This window comes from Schistocerca cancellata, chromosome 11 (assembly GCF_023864275.1).
Source record: "Schistocerca cancellata isolate TAMUIC-IGC-003103 chromosome 11, iqSchCanc2.1, whole genome shotgun sequence".
NCBI classification, from domain to species: Eukaryota; Metazoa; Arthropoda; class Insecta; order Orthoptera; family Acrididae; genus Schistocerca; species Schistocerca cancellata.
In genome coordinates this window covers 11,592,416-11,617,269 of record NC_064636.1, presented here as the reverse complement: position 1 = coordinate 11,617,269, position 24,854 = coordinate 11,592,416, and the positions used below count along the sequence as shown (strand labels likewise).

General features: G+C 42.5%; 1 long non-coding RNA gene across 1 annotated transcript in view; it reads left to right on the top strand.

Annotated features, from left to right (window-relative positions):
• The window catches only part of LOC126108468 (uncharacterized), a 47,376-nt gene that overhangs the window by 5,605 nt on the left and 16,917 nt on the right, over positions 1-24,854 (top strand). The window contains exon 2 of the long non-coding RNA XR_007523529.1: positions 18,931-19,255. This is a non-coding gene — a long non-coding RNA (uncharacterized LOC126108468). The remainder of the gene's footprint in view (positions 1-18,930; positions 19,256-24,854) is intronic.

Sequence of the window (24,854 nt, the reverse complement as noted above, 5' to 3'; positions counted from 1 at the left end):
TTTCCATGTGTCCTCAGACTGCAGCCTCAACTGCCATATATGCGCCCGCGACGCTGGAAGTTTGCCCAAGCCGATTGGACACTTTTTTCGTCTCTCGCGACATTCGATGACCGTCGCTTTCCCAGCGTCGACGATGAGGTCACACACATTACCGACGTTATCCTTACAGCTGCGGAACGAAAATACCACGCACCTCCGAATTGCCCCGGCGCCCCCCAGTTCCGTGGTGGAACGAGGCATGCCGTGACGCAATACGTGAGCGGCGACGTGCTCTTCGCATTTTCCGTCACCATCCTACTTTGGCCAACTGTATCCGCTATAAGCAGCTCCGTGCGCGATGCCGTCGCGTCATCCGCGATAGCAAGAAGGCAAGCTGGAAATTCTTTATTAGCTCATTTAACACCTTCACTCCCTCCTCGGAAGTTTGGAGTCGGCTTCGACGGTTCTCAGGCGCGCCTAGTTTCTCCCCGGTTTCTGGGCTCACTGTCGCGCATGATACCTTAGTGGACCCCGTCGCAATTTCTAACTCGTTGGGTCAGCACTTTGCTGAGATTTCGAGCTCTTCAAATTACCCGCCAGCGTTTCTCCCGAAGAAACGTGCAGCGGAAGTGCGACCTCTTGCTTTCTCCTCCCAAAATCACGAAAGCTACAATACTGTTTTCTCCATGCGGGAACTCCAACATGCCCTCTCATCTTCTCGCTCCTCCGCCCCAGGACCGGATGGTATCCATGTCCAAATGTTGCTGCATTTATCCACCCATAGTCTGCGTTACCTCCTTCGCCTTTATAATCGAATTTGGACCGGCAGCACCTTTCTCAGACGGTGGCGGGAAGCTATTGTCGTTCCCGTTCCGAAACCTGGAAAGGACAAACATCTCCCCTCTAGCTATCGCCCCATTTCTCTCACGAGTAGTGTCTGTAAGGTTTTGGAGCGTATGGTGAATTACCGTTTAGCTTGGTGGCTGGAATCCCGCAGCCTTTTAACACCAGCCCAATGCGGATTTCGGAAGCATCGTTCTGCAGTTGACCATCTTGTCGCTCTCTCCACTTATATCATGAACAATTTTCTCCGGCAACGCCAAACGGTAGCAATATTTTTTGATCTGGAGAGAGCATACGATACCTGTTGGAGGACAGGCATCCTCCGCACACTGTTCTCTTGGGGCTTTCGAGGCCGGCTGCCCCTTTTTCTTCGCGAATTTATGGCAGAGCGCACTTTTCGGGTGCGGGTGAACACTACTCTCTCCCGTACTTTCTCCCAAGAAAACGGGGTACCCCAGGGATCCGTGCTGAGTGTTGTACTGTTTGCCATCGCCATAAATCCAATTATGGATTGTCTCCCTCCTGATGTCTCGGGCTCCCTCTTTGTGGACGATTTTGCGATCTACTACAGCTCTCAACGGACCAGCCTTCTTGAACGACGTCTTCAAGGATGTCTCGATCGCCTCCACTCGTGGAGCATCGAAACTGGCTTCCGTTTTTCACCCAGTAAGACCGTTTGTGTCAATTTTTGGCGACGTAAGGAGTTTCTTCCGCCCTCCTTACATCTAGGTCCTGTCAACCTTCCGTTTTCAGACGTCGCTAAATTCTTGGGTCTTATGTTTGACAGAAAACTATGCTGGTCCTCCCACGTTTCCTATCTTTCGGCTCGCTGTCTGCGATCACTTAACACCCTCCGTGTCCTGAATGGTACCTCCTGGGGAGCGGACCGAGTGGTCCTTCTCCGCCTCTATCGCGCCTTAGTGCGCTCGAAATTGGATTACGGAAGCATAGTCTACTCCTCTGCTCGGCCATCTATTCTTCGGCGTCTCGACTCTATCCACCACCGTGGATTATGTTTAGTGTCTGGAGCTTTCTACACTAGCCCTGTGGAAAGCCTTTATGCTGAGACTGCTGAACCTCCGCTGTCCAATCGGCGAGCAGTCCTCCTGAGTCGTTATGCTAGCCGTCTGTCTTCCATGCCTGCTAATCCAGCCCACGACCTTTTTTTCGACGCCTCCTTTGATGTAGGGTATGCAGGCCGCCCCTCCTCCCTACTACCCCCGGGAGTCCGCTTCCGTCAACTGCTCCATTCTCTTTCCTTCCGCTTTCCTAAAACCTTCTTGACAACTTGGGGTACAGCTCCGCCTTGGCTCCGTCCCCGGATCTGCCTGCTCCGTGACCTTTGTCAATTTCCCAAGGATGGTACCCCTACACTTGTTTATCGTCGGGCATTTGCTGCTCTATGTGCACAAATGACGGACGCCACATTTATTTACACCGACGGCTCGAAAACATCGTTAGGTGTAGGGAGTGCCTATATTGTTGGCGACACCCCAAATCGCTTTCGGCTTCCCGACCAGTGTTCGGTTTATACTGCGGAGCTTTACGCTGTTCTCCAGGCTGTCCACTACATCCGCCGCCATCAGCGGATACAGTACGTTATCTGCTCAGATTCTCTCAGCTCTCTCCTCAGTCTCCAAGCTCTTTACCCTGTGCACCCTCTGGTCCACCGGATTCAGGACTGTCTGCACTTGCTTCACCTGAGGGGCGTCTCGGTGGCGTTCCTCTGGCTCCCGGGACACGCTGGTATCTGTGGGAATGAGGCGGCCGATATAGCGGCCAAGGCCGCAGTCTCTCTTCCTCGGCCAGCTATTCAGTCGCTTCCCTTCACCGATCTTCGGAACGATTTCTGTCGCCATGTTGCTCAATTATGGCATGCCCATTGGTCGGCACTTCCCTGTAATAAATTGCGGGAAGTGAAAGCCCTTCCTTGCGCTTGGACCTCTTCCACCCGAACGCGTCGTCGGGAGGAGGTAATTTTAGCTAGACTCCGGATAGGGCATTGTCGTTTTAGCCATCGACATCTTTTAAGCGGCGATCCTCCCCCACTCTGTCCCCACTGCTCTCAGCTGTGGACGGTAAGACACCTTTTAATTGAATGCCCCTATTTTAATCCGTTACGCTCCCGTCTACAGCTATCGCCTGATCTATCGTCAATTTTAGCAGATGACACGCGCTCCGCCGACCGCGTTCTACAGTTTATTAGTGACAGTGCAATGACGTCAGTCATTTGAAGCTTTTTTTGGGGACAATCACCCCCTTTCTGTAGTGTATTTTTCAGCAGTCTTCTATTTTTAGTTTCTCCAATTTTCTGACTTTGTTCCCATTGCTGCTGGTTTTAAATTTCGGTTTTTTACTGTCTTAAGTCACGGGCTGGGCGCTAATGACCATAGAAGTTTTGCGCCCTAAAACCACACAAAAAAAAAAAAAAAAAAAAAGTCTCAGGACTGAAGACAACAACAACAACAACAACAGTAAATTGTGCTATTGGAGATAGGGAACGGGGGTTGGATTTATGGTGATTGTGCCAAAGTGTAGCAGATATGTTGTGAAGTTCTCAAATCGAGAATTATAGTCGAATATGTGATGTGTGTCAGTTCAGCAAGTGTTATCCCATAGGTATGGCAGTCTGTGATGATGTAAAATGTGCTGCATTAACTGCTGGAGCGAGATGTATGTCTTCAGATCCGTAGACTGGTTTGATGCAACTCTCCGTGCTAGTCTGTCCTAACATCCCACGTCCTGTGTCAGCTAACACCAAACAAATGTTTAAATGTAACAAGCTCTTCACCAATATCGTACATCTGAAAAGACGTAAGGCTGCTACTGGCCAGTAATGTAATTTACATACATCGAGGCCTAAGAGAAAGACGGGCTGTGGCGCATACATTTTGCACAGTGCAATTCTCGTTTGTATGTACGTGCCTAGTTAAGAGTTAACAGATGTAGAAATGCAGTTTGTCTGCTGAGTTGAGTGAGCAAGTGAGCTTGGCCCTATCTTGATTTTGTGATGTTGCTGTTTTCTGTTTTTATTTTCTGCAGAGCTTCACTTCAAATGAAAACAATGGTCTTCTGTGACTGAGGTAATTGTGCTTGACTACTAATTTGTTTTGTGGTTTTATTTTATTTCCACCATATTTGCAAATCAAACATTAATCATCTTCCAGAACATTGAAGTTAATTTTGTCTGTTTGCTAAAGAAATTCGGTTTTTATTAATCAGGTAAAATGAACCGTTCTTCAGTGTGAATCTAGAAATAAGAATGTCCACGTCAGGCTGAATGGTTTTTTAGTGTGGTTTATAAAATTGATGCTTTCAGTGTTTTGTGATTTCTGATTTGTTTTTATGGTGCTTTCTAAGACCGTGTAATACTAAACATATGAACACATGTTAGTGTCCATTTGAGGATGAGTAAACAGTTGAATGTGATCAGCAATGCAAAAATATATTTTTTCTTCAAATTTGGTGACAGCTTTAGCAGAATAAATGGTTCTTTTACTGATCTGCTTTCTGTGGAAAACAATGTTTTTCTATGACAAGACATTTCCACACCTATCTGGCACCTTCTCTCTAGGCTTTATGCTATTTCTAGGTTTGTTTTTGTGTTATATTTACAGAATGGTGTTTGTTGGTTATTTATAGATTGGCAGTGGTTTATCACATGACTTAGTATTCTTCTCCTGAAATAAATTTAAATTTCCAGTTGTGCAGTTTCTTGGCTTCGCAGATCCTTACCAATTTTTTTTTATAAATTCTGAAATTGTCCTGAAATAACTTATTGTCTAGTTCTGGTGCATACAAATAATTGTATTTTATTATTTTTGCAACAAATTTGTGATCCTTCTTAGTGTATTTCTTGCATTGATGCTGTGAATATGTAAACCCGATTCAAAATATTACACTGTTGCCAACTGAAATCGTATGGATTGATATTAAACTTACAGTGCATGTCATGACATTATAATTGTGACAATTTATGGTAAATACATCGAAGACAAACCCAAATGTTGGATCCAGAAATAATTTCATTCAGAAATAAGTCAGGAGCCCCAGACACATTTTTTATGAAAGTAATGCTCGAAAATTAGAATGCCGTCTGCTGTGGCAACATAATGAACATCTGGCATGTAAATATCTGCAGACATGGCACTCTTCCATGAATTTAGGATCTTAATTCATTTGTTGATGTGAGCATTTCAAGTAATTAATCTTTAGTGTTACAGCAGCTATTTCACACAAATAATCCACAACTTAGCCAGTGGCTCGTCTCAATTTAATGGCTCACTTTTTTCGCTACAAATTAACTTTATTTATCCACCCAACATCTTTGAAGATTGTGGGATAGGCCTACGTTAGTGGTTTGCGAATATTGCAGATGTGCCCCCCCCTTCCCCTGCACACACACACACACACACACACACACACACACACACACACTCTCTCTCTCTCTCTCTCTCTCTCTCTCTCTCTCTCTCTCTCTCTCTTCTGTGCTGCTGTTCTTGTTCCAGAAGCTGTGAAAGTGTACCTACTGGCCACTGTTCTCTAACATTTTTTTCAGTAATAAAATGGGAAAACATTGAAGTCAAATGAAGTACTTCATAATGGTTCCATGCAAACTGTGACAAAGCTTGTGTTTCGAAGTACAGCCTCCAGGGACCAGTGATAGAAGGAAGTTGGGGTAACAATGTACAACCAAGTTGAAATTTTTGTGGCACAAGAAAAGTTACACCACAAAGTGGGAGTTTCCACTTGCAAGTGCAATATGTCACTAGCTGTCTCAACACTTGTGTTGCATGTGAATCCGGCTTTACTGTCAACAACCCAGGCACTGTAAACAGTGTTATGGGGTGACTGTGTGAAAGCTGCAATATTGGTCCTGTTGCCTACTGATGCATAATTTTTTTTATACATACTAGTATGTGTGTCCACATATTGTTGTTAGATATTTAATGTAATTGTGTCAAACGATTATGAAAATCTGCTGATTGCAGCGGAACTAGTAGCAGTTATTTTTGTTGCTTAGTGCTCAGTTTCTGCCCATTTGAGGACACCAAAAAAAATCTGCTAAGTCACCACATAGAAAAATATTGAGATACTTTGAGGTGTAAATCTTCCGTTATTAGCCACCCACCTCCCTTTTTGGTAGTTCAGCAGAAATAATTAACACAGCGGCAGCCTGGAAGGGAAAAGTAGGCAACTTCATCTGTGAACTAGTGGTCTGCTACACAGAGAAACTCTACGTTTTCTGAATAGTTTTCTGAGAATATTTGAAGGTCTAAACTTCTTTAATGTTTTTCAGCTTTTGGAAGAAAGCACAAAATTATAGTATTTTGTGTGTATGCAAGAGGAATTGTTTTGTGCTCTAATGCTGAAGTGACTTTGTTCAGTAAAACGCACATAGACCCGAAAAGTTCAAGTAATTTTTGTCCTAAATTTTCAGGGATATTAAAATCTAAACACCGCAGTAGTAGAAAAATGACTAACTTTGGAAACAGTGCTTAATTAACCAGTCCTAAAATGAGAATACAGATTCCTCAGCCCCTGCATATCCGTGCTGTGGGGACAGTGAAGACAGCTAATTGCAGCACACACAGTCATTTATACAGCCATTGTTCCCTGGGCACGGGGAGGAGACAAAATTCTGTTAGAACTATTGATAGCCTTGGGAGAGCCAACCATGACCAAACTCTTCCATGTGGTGGGCAAGATGTACGAGACAGACAAAATACCCTCAGACTTCAAGAAAACTATAATAATTCAAATTCTAAAGAAAGCAGGTGCTGAAAGGTGTGAAAAGTAATGAATTATCAGTTTAATAAGTCACAGTTGAAAAATACTAATATGAATTCTTTACAGACAAATGGAAAAACTGGTAGACGCTGACCCTGGGAAGATCAGTTTGGATTCCGTAGAAATGTAGGAACATGTGACGCAATACTGACCCCACAACTTACTGTAGAAGCTAGGTTAAGGGAAGGCAAACCTATGTCTATGGCATTTGCAGACTTAGAGGAAGCTTTTGGCAATGCTGACTGGAATACTCTCTTTAAAATTCTGAAGGTGGCTAGGGTAAAATACAAGGAGCAAAAGGTATGAAAGGGAAGCAGTGGTTGAGAAGGGAGTCAGACAGGCTTGTAGCCTATCCCCAATGTTATTCAATCTGTACATTAGAAAAGCAGTAAAGGAACAAAAAAATTGGAGTAGGAATGAAAATCCAGGGAAAGAAATAAAAACCTTGAGGTTTGCCAATGACATTGTAATTCTGTCAGGGACAGCAAAGGACTTGGAAGAGCAGTCGAACGGAATGGACAGAGGCTTGAAAGCAAAATGAGGATAATGGAATGTAGTTCAATTAAATCAGGTGATGCTGAGGGAATTAGATTAGGAAATGATTTGGGCAGTAAAATAACTGATGTTTGAAGTAGAGAGGATTTAAAATGTTGACTGGTGATAGCAAGAAAAGCGTTTCTGAAGAATCAAAATTTGTTAACGAGTTTAGATCTGTCAGGAAGTGCTCTCTGCAAGTATTTGTATGTACTGTAGCCATGTATGGATGTGAAACATTGACGATAAACAGTTTAGACAAGAAGAGAAAGCAGCTTTCGAAATGTTATGCTACAGAAGAATGTTGAAGATTAGATCACATAACTAATGAGGAGGTACTGAACAGAATTGGGGAGAAGAGGAATTTGTGGCACAAATTGACTAGAAGAAGGGATAAGTTGGTAGAACATTCTGAGGCATCAAGGGATCACCAATTTAGTACTGAAGGGAAGCATGGAGGGTAAAAATTGTAGAGGGAGACAAAGTGACAAATACATTAAGCAGATTGAGAATAATGTAGAATGTAGTAATTACTCAGAGATGGGGAGGCTTGCACGGGATAGAGTAGCATGGAGAGCTGCATCAAACCAATCTTTAGATTGAAGAAAACAATGGGCTATAACAACTGACAGCAGTTTAAATTATGAAAAATATGGCAGTTTAAGGATCTTACTGTATCAATTAATGAAGTATGTGATCTGGTGCATAAAATTCTGGCCTAAAGAAATGACGACAGAGGTTGGAGTTTTATAAGCCCCGAGGCAATGTCTGCAAGTGAAGATGCAGCTATTTCTGAGATAGAATATCTTGTGAATTAATGAGTCTATCAGAATGTGGAAAACATTATTTAGAAGTTGAACCACTAGTCCTTATACCTAATGTTATCGCTGTGCCCAGGAATACGTTAGTTTGTTTTTCTTATGTTACGTATTAGAATTTTCATCTGTTTAACTGAGGTCTCAGTAAAGCTATGACCAGTATTAGAATAAGCACATTGTAAATAATATTTTGAACAATGAATCTAAGAGGTAAATGATTTGATGTTTTGGAGAATCTGAACACCTTGCACATGTATACTATTTAGAGAAAGTACAAAATTTGAGAAATACACAAAGGGGGAAAAACCCAGATATTCTCAGGAGCTGAAGTCATAACAGATGGAATTGTTCCAGCTTGCTAGCCGGCCGCTGTGGCCGAGCAGTTCTAGGCGCTTCAGTCCGAAACCGCGCTGTTGCTACGGTCGCAGGTTCGAATCCTGCCTCGGGCACGGATGTGTGCGATGTCCTAAGGTTAGATAGGTTTAAGTAGTTCTAAGTCTAGGGGACTGATGACCTCAGAAGTTAAGTCCCATAGTGCTCAAAGCCATTTGAACCATTTTTGTGCCAGTTTGCTATCTCTCACTGGCTTTCCTAAGGCTGCCAATAATTCAGAGGGGACATGATCTACTCCTGTGCACTTACTTCATCTTAGGTCTTCCAGTGCTCTGTGAAATTCTTGAAGTATCAAGGTTCCTCCTTCATGCTTACCTACTTCCTCTATCGGGTTAACAGTATTATCTTGTAGTTTTGTCTCCTGACATAAACTGTGTATATATGCCCTGCACTGTCCAGTCTTCCCCTCTTTGACTGGTAATAATTTGCTGTCTGAGCTGTTAATATTTATACAGATGCTTCTATTTTCTCAATTTTGCAATTTTTGGGATCTTCCAGATTTCTGTAGGTGGAATTTATCATTTCCCTAGACAAGCATGTTTCTACACAATTGCATCTGTCCTCTAGCCATTCCTTCTTAGTTGTTTTGCATTTTCTGTCTTTTTTCCCCTTTCATGTGCTCTATTGCTGTGTGTTTTTCCTTTCGTGAATTAAATTCAGTACCCCTATGTTATTCAGTTATCCACTGTGTACCGTAAACACAAACCAGGTAGTCCCTGGTGCAGGGTACTGGCTGTTTGTGGAAGTCATTCCCACTTTCTGCAGGCAATGTTTCTTCACATCTCCCTGTTTGCTACTGGTCTATACAAATACAATTTGTCACGGTCTACTGTAGTACATTGCATCACTTCAGTTACGCGAGTATTGAGAGGTTTTACTGGGTCCAAGGTACAAGTGGGCATTTTATTGACTTTATGTTCACTTTGTTAGAACAAATTATGTGCTTGCTGGTTGAGAATATGGCTCCTTTTATAATATTTGGGATATATCCGTTCAATCTGATAAAAGTTACCTGTAACTGTTAAAATTTCATTCCATTCTGAGTTGTGTTATTCAAGATTGACAGACCGGATGTTAAGTTTTACTACCGACTAGTTTGTGTGAGGCGAGGTACAGTATTCTCCTCTCCAGTACCAGTTAGGAGTACAGCTTTGTAGACATCTCAAGTGTGTTATATAGTTTGTTGTTGAGCTGTGTGTGTTTGACAGGAATCAAAATACTCTACAGGGACTTGTCTAATATGTAATACAATTTACTTGTATTGTGCAGTTATTTGTAATGTAAATTGTATTATAAATGGAATTCATCCACGTGTGGTTTGTGTAATTCACCAAGATGGAAAACCTTCGGAGATGTAACAATAGTGAAAGCATATACGGAGGCCGGTCGTGGGACACCTCCTAATATCGTGTCGGACCTTTTGCCGAGCACAGTGCAGCAACTCGGAAAGTGTTGTCGTTGCAGAATTGTGCACGAACTGACCTCTCGAATAGATTCCATAAATGTCTGATGAAATTCATACTGGACAGTCTGAATGGTCAAATTAGTTTCTCGTATTGTCCAGAACAAAGACGCATTGTCATCCATAAAGATTCCACTGTTTGGGATTATGAACAGGGTTACCACAAGTTCTAGAAATCGGGGAATTTCAAATGTCAGGAAAATCAGTGAAATTTGAGAAGAGGAAAAAAAACATGGGAAAATTTAGTTTTTGTCTCAGTAGATGAAATGATTTGTGTACTGAGATATCGTGCACTGTCACTGCCTGGGTGCCACTTGCCTTCTCCCTCATTCTTACAGCTTCTTCCCTCCTTACAGCTTCTTCCCTCCTTACAGCTTCTTCCCTCCTTACAGCTTCTTCCCTCCTTACAGCTTCTTCCCTCCTTACAGCTTCTTCCCTCCTTACAGCTTCTTCCCTCCTTACAGCTCCTTCCCTCCTTACAGCTCCTTCCCTCCTTACAGCTCCTTCCCTCCTTACAGCTCCTTCCCTCCTTACAGCTCCTTCCCTCCTTACAGCTCCTTCCCTCCTTACAGCTCCTTCCCTCCTTACAGCTCCTTCCCTCCTTACAGCTCCTTCCCTCCTTACAGCTCCTTCCCTCCTTACAGCTCCTTCCCTCCTTACAGCTCCTTCCCTCCTTACAGCTCCTTCCCTCCTTACAGCTCCTTCCCTCCTTACAGCTCCTTCCCTCCTTACAGCTCCTTCCCTCCTTACAGTCTCTTCCCTTTGGCTTGCAATCAGTGATGGCACCACTTGTTGCCACTAGCCTAGCAGCTGCCAATGAGAGGCAGGGAAGTATGAGGAGGGCTTCGTTTCAATCTGATTTTCAGATTGTCGATTCAGTGGCCATGTAAGATGGATGTGTGTGGACGAGTTGTCTGAGTGATTGTCTGAATGTGTGTGCACTCTCGTTTCTGAAAAAGTATATGGTTAAAAATTTAATTGAGAGGGTGTGGTTGTCTTTTCTACGTGACTGTAAGCGGCTCAGCAGTCGTCTTTACGGTGAGTTCCCCCTATCCTCATTAGTACTGATTCTGAGTATTTGTGCAAGTTCTGCTGCACGGGTTAACCACTGCAGTCTCACTTCGACACTGTCTCTGTGACGTGTGAATAGTTGGCCACACGAGTGGACTTTGACAACGGGCCAAAACTGCAGGACGTTTCGGCGGGTATCTCTAACGGATCGGGGCTGCCGCTCTGAAGCCCACCGTTTCCCTGTAATGTGCGAGCCCTGCCTGTCGGATGTGGTCTCACCGAACTACGCACAGGCTGGGTCTGTTCGTGTGTGGCATAATGTGGTGGATTTTCGTGGTTCATCTGTGGACCTAGAACTGCGGTGCTCCTCGGCAGGCCGGAGGCCGTGGGCGATGGAGTTCGGGAATTGAGGCGCTCTCACCCCGAGTGCATTGTACAGTGCAGTGTTTCGTAGATATTTTATTTATTATAGTACATTTTGGCACCTCAAAAGTAGTTTAAATATTAGAAAATATGGATGGTAAGAAAAAGAAAATGTGGCAGTCACTGGAAGTTTGTATGCTATTTACTCATTTATTTCTCGAAAAAATCGCACAATCCCTGTAAAATAATAGACATAACAGTGTGTAATAACTGACAATTGTTGGTTTACACAACTCTTCCCCATGTTATACACTTCTTTAGACACGTGAGGTTCTTTCTGAAATCAGTGAAGGTATTTTAAATCTATTTTGCAATTCCAAGGAAATGCCTATTTTTCTCACCAAATGTATTTCATGTCATTGAAATAAAATAAGTGGTCTTAATGAAACACACACACCATTTGGCTTGCTTTCTGCATCTAAAAGTAGTTCATTACAAAAGATTTTGATGTTAGTACTTAAGATATTTGCAGGAGAAATACAGAAGTCCTTAAACTTTTTGTCAACTTAGGTCTTTACTTACCATTGATATCTCAGAATTTGTCAGGGGTAAAACCCCCCGTGAACCATGGACCTTGCCGTTGGGGGGGAGGCTTGCGTGCCTCAGCGATACAGATGGCCGTACCGTAGGTGCAACCACAACGGAGGGGTGTCTGTTGAGAGGCCAGACAAACGTGTGGTTCCTGAAGAGGGGCAGCAGCCATTTCGGTAGTTGCAAGGGCAACAGTCTGGATGATTGACTGATCTGGCCTTGTAACAATAACCAAAACGGCCTTGCTGTGCTGGTACTGCGAACGGCTGAAAGCAAGGGGAAACTACAGCTGTAATTTTTCCTGAGGACATGCAGCTTTACTGTATGATTAAATGATGATGGCGTCCTCTTGGGTAAAATATTCCAGAGGTAAAATAGTCCCCCATTCGGATCTCCGGGCGGGGAATACTCAAGAGAATGTCGTTATCAGGAGAAAGAAAACTGGCGTTCTACGGATCGGAGCGTGGAGTGTCAGATCACTTAATCGGGCAGGTAGGTTAGAAAATTTAAAAAGGGAAATGGATAGGTTAAAGTTAGATATAGTGGGAATTAGTGAAGTTCGGTGGCAGGAGGAACAAGACTTTTGGTCAGGTGATTACAGGGTTATAAATACAGAATAAAATAGGGGTAATGCAGGAGTAGGTTTAATAATGAATAAAAAAATAGGAGTGCGGGTTAGCTACTACAAACAGCATAGTGAACGCATTATTGTGGCCAAGATAGACACAAAGCCCATGCCTACTACAGTAGTAAAAGTTTATATGCCAACTAGCTCTGCAGATGATGAAGAAATAGATGAAATGTATGACGAGATAAAAGAAATTATTCAGGTAGTGAAGGGAGATGAAAATTTAATAGTCATGGGTGACTGGAATTCGTCAGTAGGAAAAGGGAAAGAAGACAACATAGTAGGTGAATATGGGTTGGGGGGAAGAAATGAAAGAGGAAGGCGCCTTGTAGAATTTTGCACAGAGCATAACTTAATCATAGCTAACACTTGGTTCAAGAATCATAAAAGAAGGTTGTATACCTGAAAGAATCCTGGAGATACTAAAAGGTATCAGATAGATTACATAATGGTAAGACAGAGATTTAGGAACCAGGTTTTAAATTGTAAGACATTTCCAGGGGCAGATGTGGATTCTGACCACAATCTATTGGTTATGACCTGTAGATTAAAACTGAAGAAACTGCAAAAAGGTGGGAATCTAAGGAGATGGGACCTGGATAAACTGAAAGAACCAGAGGTTGTAGAGAGTTTCAGGGAGAGCATAAGGGAACAATTGACGGGAATGGGGGAAAGAAATACAGTAGAAGAAGAATGGGTAGCTCTGAGAGATGAAGTAGTGAAGGCAGCAGACGATCAAATAGGTAAAAAAATGAGGGCTAGTAGAAAACTTGGGTAACAGAAGAAATATTGAATTTAAATGATGAAAGGAGAAAATATAAAAACGCACTAAATGAGGCAGGCAAAAAGGAATACAAATGTCTCAAAAATGAGATCGACAGGAAGTGCAAAATGGCTAAGCAGGGATGGCTAGAGGACAAATGTAAGGATGTAGAGGCTTGTCTCACTAGGGGTAAGATAGATACTGCCTACAGGAAAATTAAAGAGACCTTTGGAGAAAAGAGAGCCACTTGTATGAATATCAAAAGCTCAGATGGAAACCCAGTTCTAAGCAAAGAAGGGAAAGCAGAAAGGTGGAAGGAGTATATAGAGCATCTATACAAGGGCGATGTACTCGAGGACAATATTATGTAAATGGAAGAGGATGTAGATGAAGATGAAATAGGAGGTATGATACTGCGTGAAGTTTGACAGAGCACTGAAAGACCCGAGTCGAAACAAGGCCCCGGGAGTAGACAACATTCCATTGGAACTACTGACGGCCTTGGGAGAGCCAGTCCTGACAAAACTCTACCATCTGGTGAGCAAGATGTATGAGACAGGCGAAATACCCTCAGACTTCAAGAAGAATATAATAATTCCAATCCCAAAGAAAGCAGGTGTTGACAGATGTGAAAATTACCGAACTATCAGTTTAATAAGTCACAGCTGCAAAATACTAACGCGAATTCCTTAGAGACGAATGGAAAAACTGGTAGAAGCGGACCTCGGGGAAGATCAGTTTGGATTCCGTAGAAATGTTGGAACACGTGAAGCAATACTAACCTTACGACTTATCTTGGAAGAAAGATTAAGAAAAGGCAAACCTACGTTTCTAGCATTTGTAGACTTAGAGAAAGCTTTTGACAATGTTGACTGGAATACTCTTTCAAATTCTGAAGGTGGCAGGGGTAAAATACAGGGAGCGAAAGGCTATTTACAATTTGTACAGAAACCAGATGGCAGTTTTAAGAGTCGAGGGACATGAAAGGGAAGCAGTGGTTGGGAAAGGAGTGAGACAGGGTTGTAGCCTCTCCCCGATGTTATTCAATCTGTATATTGAGCAAGCAGTAAAAGAAACAAAAGAAAAATTCGGAGTAGGTATTAAAATTCATGGAGAAGAAGTAAAAACTTTGAGGTTCGCCGATGACATTGTAATTCTGTCAGAGACAGCAAAGGACTTGGAAGAGCAGTTGAACGGAATGGACAGTGTCTTGAAAGGAGGATATAAGATTAACATCAACAAAAGCAAAATGAGGATAATGGAATGTAGTCGAATTAAGTCGGGTGATGCTGAGGGAATTAGATTAGGAAATGAGACACTTAAAGTAGTAATGGCGTTTTGCTATTTGGGGAGAAAAATAACTGATGATGGTCGAAGTAGAGAAGATATAAAATGTAGACTGGCAATGGCAAGGAAAGCGTTTCTGAAGAAGAGAAATTTGTTAACATCGAGTATAGATTTAAGTGTCAGGAAGTCGTTTCTGAAAGTATTTGTATGGAGTGTAGCCATGTATGGAAGTGAAACATGGACGATAACTAGTTTGGACAAGAAGAGAATAGAAGCTTTCGAAATGTGGTGCTACAGAAGAATGCTGAAGATAAGGTGGGTAGATCACGTAACTAATGAGGAGGTATTGAATAGGATTGGGGAGAAGAGAAGTTTGTGGCACAACTTGACCAGAAGAAGGGATCGGTAGGTAGGACATGTTCTGAGGCATCAAGGGATCACCAATTTAGTATTGGAGGGCAGCGTGGAGGGTAAAAATCGTAGAGGGAGACCGAGAGATGAATACACTAAACAGATTCAGAAGGATGTAGGTTGCAGTAGGTACTGGGAGATGAAGAAGCTTGCACAGGATAGAGTAGCATGGAGAGCTGCATCAAACCAGTCTCAGGACTGAAGACCACAACAACAAATGCTAAAACTTGTGTGGAAGTCGGGGAAATATCAGGGAATTTCACTTGTGGCAACTATGAAGTCCACAAATGGCTGCAATGATGTAAGTATCCAAACATAAGTATTTTTAATGATTGGTTCCATCTTATGAAAATACAGCCCACACCACTATGCAGCCACCACCAGGTTGCTCGGGTCCACGGCTTCGTGGGGTGTGTGCCACATTCGAACCCTACAGTCAGCTTTTACCAACAGAAAGCTGGACCCATGTGACGAGGCTAGTCCGCCAGTCTAGGGTCCAACTGATACGGTCACGAGCCCAGCAGAAGTGCTGCAGGCGACGTCACGCTGTCAGCAAAGGAACTCGTGTCGGTTGTCTGCTGCTGTACCCATTAATGCCAAATTTCACAGCACTGTCATAACGGATGTGTTCAGTCATATGTTCTGTATTGGCTCCTGCAGTTATTTCACGCGGTGTAGCTTGTCTGTTACCATTGACAACTGTACGCAAATGCCACTGCTCTCAGTTACTAAGTGAAGTCCGTTGGCTGCTGTGTTGTCTCTGATAGCGGTAATGCCCGAAACTTGATAATCTCGGCACTGTAGATCTCAGAATATGTAATTACTTAACAATATCGAAAATAGAATGTTCCACTTGGCTAGCTCTGACTAGAGAGCCTGTATAGGGAGAGAGTGACCATAGGTGAAGTTGCCCGTGATGGGTTGATTAGCTTTGGCACCATTTTTCTGCCAAACATCTCTCACGCTTCCTACGTTCGCCGTGCTTTTGAGTTGAATTGAAGTCCAGAGGACTTTTGGAAATGATTAAAAGGTATTTGAATTATTGAGAGACTTATGCTCTGTGCATGCATGTTAGATTTAGTTGTATATCGTTTTTAGTACATAATTAGCGTTTGCGTGCATACTAGTAGCATCACAAGCTTTTCTCAAGCCAATATCTGACAGTGCTTGCTGGAAACTGAAAGTTCCTGTAATTGTTGTGCCGTGCTTATTCGACTTTATAGCGTCAAACTTTATTTCGTTCCAGATCAGAACACTAGGCATTATTTTGGTTTCGGTATTATCGCCCGACTGTTGACGCAGGCAAGTTGTAAGCACGTTTTCCGCAGTAGTCGTGGTTGCTGAAACATTATTCGTAGTACATAATTGTAGGTACTCTTGAAGACAGTTTTTAATAGGCCTACTTACTGTGGGGTATAAGGGATAATGTTATATTTGGTCGTTATTACAGTAGCCTACATTTAACATTACCTGATTTTTGTAATCTTTTTCGTTAGTTATCTAAGAGAGGTATTCCGGTTGTTTACTTGTGTCTTGCACTTTTTGCATGTCACAAGTAAACAACTCCTTAAGACTTTCATTCATCTGGCGTAATACAGGTACATTAAATCGTTAGCGTTATGCACTTCCGATACAAAACAAATGCTATACACTATATTTTTTTATTTACGTTACTTTCATTGCTATATGTCTAGTAAACGAATTTTAAAGGAGATAGATGCAAGTAACGAATAATTTTTACACTCACTGTATCAAATTTTCCTGTGCTGTACGTAGTTGGCTACTACGAGTACATTATAGCTGTAAAGAAAGGCATTTAACGAATGATTTCGCCATATTGTCTTGTGCTTTTGATTTGGTGAGTGTGTACTCCAGTACTCCACTACGGGCCATTCAAAAGTCCCGCCTGCAGTTTGGCAGAAAAATGGCCGCCGTATCGTCCGGTTGGCCACTCTCTGCATATACAGGCTCTCTAGCTCTGACTACCCCTCCACATTCAGAGTCTGTCAATTCCCATTGTATACAGTAATGAGACAAGCAAATCATAGAAAGTTGAGTATGTACTGCATTAATAACACTCACTGTTCGCAGTCTTTCTTCTCGCTTTCTCTACCGGTCGGCAGGGTTAAGTACGGATTTGGCACGGTCAAGGGGTGGCTGGATGCCCCCCCTGCCACCACCCCGTACCGCCAGAGACGGAAGTAGTGGACCCCGGCTGTCTGCTTGTAGTGTAAATCGTGAAATAGTGTGAATGTGTTTCAAATGTCTGCGAGTCGTGTAACTGAGGGGGGACGTGGGGACCGGCCCGGTATTCACGTAGGAGGATGTGGAAAACCGCCTAAAAACCACATCCGGGCTGGCCTGCACACCGGCCGTCGTCGTTAATCTGCCGGGCGGATTCGATCCGGGGCCGGCGTGCCTCCCCGAGCCGAGGAAGCAGCGAGTTAGCGCTCTCGGCTATCCTGGCAGGTAACACTCACTGTTCGCAGTATGCCGACTAAATATGAATGAGTGAACCGGACAGAAAGCTGCTACTGCTGTCTGCTCACTTCCGTTAAATAGCAGCCATTCCATGTGCTGTTGGCGGCTTAGTATTTACTTCATTACAATGGTATTCATTGAAGTAAGTATGTACCTGTATCAGTAAACAGTCCTTTCCACAATACGTTGTTACTGGTTGAGAAGGTTTACAGTGAACACTGCTACTTGCCGTGCAGCTAACAGAACTTTCCAGTCCCTCACTCTAGATATTTGGGTAATTTGTGTGAAGAGTGATGAGGCACGTATCTGGTGTTCGTCTGAACCGGTAGGGATTCCAAATTGCTTGCTTTGTGTGTGATGGGAGTGTGTCTGAGGTCTTTCTGCACTGTGAACATTAGAAACAGGCACAGCCTCTGTGGAAATTGTCTTGCACTGTGATTTCGACCATCATTGTTAAGCAGAAAATTACTGTCAGTGGTAACAAACAGCATTACGGAGTAAATGTGATGGGAACAGAGATGTATCTAAGTTTGGAACAGCCTGTACCAAAGTGCTTGGTAAGTTTGTGCAGAATCAAGATCAGTGTAGACCTGCAATGCTGTTACCATAAAATAGACTTGCTTAGCTCACAAGGAATATTGGGGACCCTGTTTCTGATTCTTAATTTCTTGACATATTGATTTACACGAAATACGATAAGTTGTTAATGTAACATTTATTTTCCGTGTCGACCCATTACGAATGGGTGTGAAGAATGCTGTACGAGAGCCAGACAGTTAAGTTTCTGCTCGGTGAACGAGTGTGTTCTATCGCAGGCCGTTCTCAAACAATCTTTTCAAAAGACTTATAGGTGGCTGTCATTACATGATACTATGGCCTGTTAGTTATGCCTACAGTCATACTGGACACACCTTAACATTAGTCCTAGCAACCTCCGCAACATTTTAAATCTGCTACGAACTCCATTACGACTGTCAGAATTGCAATACTTTAGTTGCTCAATGTCATTTTGAGATTAACTGTTGACAGTGCATGCCCTGTGTCAAAAGTAAAACTAATGCATCAACACATCTGCAATTGTCAGTTTATTACTGGGTCCGTTGCTTGCCACCATGTTGAAGTAACAGTGTCTTTTTTGGCCAGTCATTTGAATTTTCACTGTTTTTGGGCGAGCTATTTTCTTTGTGTCAGTTTTATTTGCTTTGCTGTTTTCATTTCTTGTTTAATAACATTCTGAACTGCTTGTGCCTTAAGCTGGAGAATTATACATGTTGAATATGGTATGTACATTTACCTTTCTTGTACAACTGGAGGATTTTTAGATCTGTGGTGACAGTGGACTTTACAGTGGATTGTCATCGAGCTCCAGAATCATCGGGACCTGTGTAATTTGCTTTCTGACTTTAATTTTACTCGTACGAAGAATATCGTATGTGGTGCAGGTAAAATTGAAGTGTAAGAAGTGTAATCGTCGTAAATAAAGTCGGTGGCTGTACCGAGTAGTGTGAAGTGACTGTATCGGAAGTTGGGCAGCTTTTAATGTGTTTTTTTTTTTCTTTTTCCCTTCTAATTTCAGGTGCCCGAGTGTGGCCGAGAGGAAAGGGAACTCGATCGGTGCGGTGCCGGAGCTCCTCGCGTGGGGCACAGGTGCCGATGTGAGGGCTGTGTGCCGGGGGTGGCAGGGTAGAGGCACACAGTGTGATACTGGCTGCCAGAAACCCTGCTGTCACAGCTGTGCTGGTGTGGCACGACACAGCAGAAACTGCCAGTGACTGTGTCCACATACTGGACATAGAGACCACCGCTGTGAACCACCTTGTCCGTTACGTGTCTGTCGTACAACTATTGGCAGCTGCAGACAAATATAACCCCCATCTCCTAAAGGAGCCTCGTAAAGACAGGTTGGTACAGGAACTGACAGTGGAGAAGTTAAGATTGAAACAAACCTTCAGTTTGATAAAGAAATCAGACAGCATAATCCTGGCACATTGGATCAGTGAACACAGCTGTAGGTTAAAAATTTACAGCAAACGGCAGAAATTTTATTTACACCCGATATCGTCTCGGTAAATATGAAATGCCAACTACCTTTAGTGCATCAAAATATTTGAGGGCTTAGAAGTAAAATTAATGAACTACTTATGTGCATTGTTGAATTAGTCATCAAACCCAGTTATTTATTTATTTATTTGTTTTCTGTCCATATAACAATTTTCGGACATTGTCAGGAAAATTTAGATTACATTACACATATACAGTAAAATATTTACATTCTTTCATAACAACATATGGATGAGACACATGTCTGTACACATTATCTTTCAAAAGGGCATGACAAGTAGCTTCTTCTATAGTGTAACACAATTTAGCTAATATTTAAAACAGTACCGTACGCATAATACAATGTATAATTACATTCTTTCATACCACTGATAGATCGGAGACGTGGTCCGTATGCACCGTTTTCCAAGATGGCACTACAACTTAGTCCTCTATAGAGTAACAACACTTCTCTATTAATAATTGCTCCAGTCTACTCTTTAGCATATTTAGATTTACTTTCTTGAGTTCACAGGGTAGTGCATTGTAGAAAATTGCTCCCATTCTGTGTGGGCTGTGGTCAGTTGCCTTTTTATTGCTCACAATTCTATGAAAATTTTCCCTTCCCTGTGTATCATAGTTGTGTACATTACTGTTTCTCATATTAAATTCAGGATTTTGTTTCACGAACATGACTGTCTGCAGTATATACATATAGTACACCGTAAGAATTTTATATTTTCTAAAGATGTCTCTACAAGGCTCTCTGTTCTTTACCTTGGCTACCATTCTTACTTCCTTTTTTGTAATCTAAGAAGTCTGTCTATATGAACTGCTGATGCCCCGCCACATATCTCAATACCATACTGAAGGTGCGGATGAATTAACCCAAAATATATTTGCCTTAAGGTATCATGGTCCAAGAAGGCTGAGACCCGTTTCAGTAGATACATTTCTACTGATTTTCTTGCAAATATTATCTGCATGGTCTTTCCATGATAACTGTTCATCAACAACGATGCCCAAAAATTTATGTGAATTTGCATATGCAAGACCCAATGGGGATGTAAATACAGTATCAGTTATGGCAGCACTATAACTGTGGATGAACTTCATTATTACCGTTTTGTCTTCATTTACAAGAAGCTCTTTTGCTGTAACGTGTGCGGACAGAGTATTGAAACTGATCTCGCTACTGTTAGCTGCAGACTGCATATCACTGCCACAGCTGATGAAGGATATGGCATCGGCATAGCTTACAACCGTGCAATTTTGGGGTTCGAATAAGTTATTTACATATACGAGGACCAGAAAAGGCCCTCGTATGCTTCTTCGAGGCACGCCACATTGAAGTGTCCTGGAGTTTGATTTGGTTGTTGGGAGCTCATCATTATTTTGATAAGTTAGCTTTACACACTTTTTCCTGTCTTTCAAATAGGAGGTAAGTAGTTTCAAGGGTAGTCTTCTCAACCCGTACTCTTCTAGCTTACACAGAAAAATGGTATGATTCACAGTATCAAAGGTTTTACTCATATTTAGGAATTGTTGATACAATCTGCCTCTCTGAACATCGTGTGACCACTGGTATAGATATGTTAAACCTTACAGAATTGAAGTTAGCATCCTACTTCTGTAGACAAAAGATGGAGAAAGGAGGAGTTGCCACATTTGTTAAAAAGTTTTAAATTTAAGAATATTGATGTTAATAAATTTTGCTTAGAGCAGCACTTAGAAGCATGTGCAACAGAGATAGAATTTCATAATATGTCCTTTATAATAGTAGCCTTATACAGAGCACCTTCATGGAATTTCACCCTGTTTGTAAACGGTCTTGAAGATTTATTATCTCATCTAAAATTGAAAAGCAAAGAACTTGTGGTTGCTGGTGATTTTAATATAGGCCTAGGTGTTCTGAAAAACACTGTCAGTGAACAGTTACTGAAATCAGTTACATTGTCATTCAGTTTAATTTCTACTGTACATTTCCCAACTAGGGTATACAAATGTTCTAAGACTGCCATTGATAATATATTTATAGACAATTCTAGCCAACTAAGCCACATTACAAAACCTGTAGTAAATGGGATATCTGACCATGACATACTACATGTAACATTAAATTTTGAAAATTTTCAGGGTAAAACATCTATCAGAACTGAGTACAGAAGGCCAATAAAACAGTCAAAAACTGAGAAATTTAAGAGATTGCTCAAAGAAATTAATTTGATGGATTTTTGCAGCATCCAAGACACAAATGGAAAATACAAAACATTCATTAATAAAGTTAGCACCTTATTTGAAAATTTTCTCCTGAAGGTAACTCAAATTAAGCAGAAGTCTACTGTGGATCACACAAGGGATAAAGATATCATGTGAGACAAAAAGCAAACTCTGATATGTAGGGACACCTTTGATACTAACATTATAGCTTATTACAAAAATTACTGCAAAATACCGAAGGTTATCCCGTAATCTAAACACCTGCATTATGAGAAGAAGATAAATACATCCAGAAAATAAAAACAATATGGGATATAGTTAAGTCAGAGACAGGTAGAACCAGAAATGAGGAGGAACAAATAGCCCAAAAAATAAATGAAACTCTGGTAACAAACGCATGTTGTGTTGCAAACATCTAAACAAGTATTTTGTCTCTGTTACTGATAGCATGGGGTTGTCAGGTTCAGTAAATAATGCAAAGGAATATGACACCAGTGCACACAGGCAATCTCAGTGAAAGGGAATTGACACTTACTTCACCCAAAGAAATAGAATCCATCATAAAGTCTTTGAAATCAGAGCATTCTAGTGGTTATAACAACATATTAACAAAGTTAATAAGAGTGTTCATGTGAGCTTAGTCATATCTTAAGTTATTTGTGTAATCAATCACTTATCACAGGAACATTCCAGAATGGCTTAAATATGGCTCTCCACAAGAAAGTGGACAAAGAAATGCCGTCAACTTACTGACCGATCTCACTTTTGCAAGCTTTTTCAAAGAACTTTGAAAAGGTTATGTTAAAGTGACTACTTAAGCACCTTAGCGAAAATAACACACTGTCAGTCACAGTTTGGGTTTCTTAAGGGTTCTGATATTGAGAAAGCTATTTACACTTACAGCGAAAATGTCCTTAGTTCATTGGACAACAAATTAGAGGCAACTGGCATATTCTGTGACCTGTCAAAGGCGTTTGACTATGTGAATCGTAGCATTCTTTTAAGTAAATTAAAATATTATGGCGTCACTGGTAGTGCTGCAAAGTGGTTTCAGTCATATCTTACTAATAGAAAACAAAGGGCGTCATTACTTCAGCAGTAGGCAATCAGACATCATCTGACTGGTAAGAAATTACATGTGGTGTTCTCCAAGGTTCCATACTAGTCCATTATTGTTTCTTGTGTATATCAATGACCTGCCACCTGTTACATTACCAGATGCCAAGTTTGTCTTATTTGCAGATGATACAAACATTGCAATAAATAGTAAATCAAATATAAATTTAGAAAGGGCAGCTAATCAAATTTTTACTGACATTAATAAGTGGTTCATAGCCAATTCACTGTCATTAAACTTTGAAAAGACCCCCCCCCTTTATGCAGTTAAGAACTTCCAAGAGATTTCCTTCTGGTGTGTGTATAAAATATGACGACATGGGAATAGAAGTTGAGTGTAAAATTCTTGGGATTACAACTTGATAATAAATTCAGTTGAGAGCAACATACTAACAAACTGCTAAAGTGCCTAAACAAGTCTGTGTTTCCCCCCAGGGGGTCCACAACTCTTTTGTGGATACGTGCGTAGCGAGCACGGGACCCCGAACTAATGTGGCCTTCCTTCCTTTCCGGGCTGCATACCTTCCCATTCCGCATCCTTCCCCATCCCTATCTTCGCCCCTCCTCCCCTCACCTCTGGCTCTTTCCTTCTCTTTCTCCCCATCTGGGAGTATGGTTTGTGCCTACGTCCGGAGACGGACGCTCGTAAATGTACTGCATTCCTTGCCTTCCTTGCTTTTATGTCTTCTTCCTTCCTTTATCCTTCTCTGTCTTCTTCCTTCCTTTGTCCTTCTCTTTTCCTTACCTCTTCTCTTTCTCTTTTCTCCGCTGCGGCGTTTGAGACCTCTCTTCCTTCCTTTCCCTTTCTCTTTCTTCCTCCCTGTGCGTGTCTGAAGGCCAACCCACGCCCTTCGTGCGTAGCCGGTGACGGGGTAACGCGTAATTCCCCGCCCCGGGTAGACAGGTAGGACACGTACGTACCCCCTGGTAACGGCCAGGCCCAGGGAGGGGTGATTACCTGAGCTGATACCTTCCGAAAATGCCGATTGGTCCCTCCGTCCGTTTGTCGGGAGGTGTGACCTGAGGTGTGAACAATCACCTAAGGCGGGAGTGCCCTCAGAGAGGGCCCCCACAAGGGAGGAGCGCGCCATCGGAGACGCCGGTAATCATGGGGGATTCTTCCGCAATGGTTTCCTCACCTTCCACTAAGTCTGCTCACAAACGTAAGTATACTGAGTCTCAGCCACAGACGATTCTTCCATCGTTGCCACAGTTCCTTGTTGTTTCTCAGTCTGATGAAGGTCACGACTTCTCCACGGTCAACCCTTTCATTATTCAGAAAAGTGTCGATGCAATTGCAGGTCCTGTAAAGTCTTGTTCCAGATTACGGAATGGCACCCTGTTGTTAGAAACACACAGTGCCCTCCAGGCACAAAAATTGCTGCGTACTTCTCTGCTCCACACCTTCCCCGTCCGGGTGGAACCGCACCGTACCTTGAATTCCTCGCGTGGAGTCGTTTATACACGCTCCCTCGATGGATTGTCTGACGAAGAAATTCAGCACTATCTGTCTGACCAGGGCGTAACGGCAGTTGATAGAGTAATGAAACGGGTTGACACGAACATCATTCCAACCCGCACTGTCTTCTTAACATTTGACACAGTTCAACTCCCATCGAAAATCAAAGCTGGCTATGAGATAATTTCCGTTCGCCCTTACGTCCCAAACCCTACGCGTTGCTATCGATGTCAGCGGTTCAATCACACCAGCCAGTCCTGTTCCAATCCAGCCAAATGTGTTACGTGTGGCAATGATGCACATGAGGGTGCTTGTCCACCTCCATCCCCTCGCTGCATCAACTGTATGGGTGACCACGCTGCTTCCTCTCGAGATTGCCCTGTTTTTAAGGACGAGAAGCTCATCCAGAAAATAAGGGTGAAGGAAAAGGTGTCGACCTTTGCTGCTCGAAAATTATTCGCCAGTCGCAAGCCCACCGTGCCTCAGACAGGAAAATACAGCACTGTCCTTGCTTCTCCTCGGCCAACAAAGGAGGCGGCCACGCAGACTTGCGACCTCACCTTTAGTACCACGGTCGTCAGATCGGCCAGCGCAAAGATCGCTCGTTCAACCTCACCAGTTTCGCCTGCCCACTCTATGGCTCACCCTTCGTCGGGTTCTGCTAA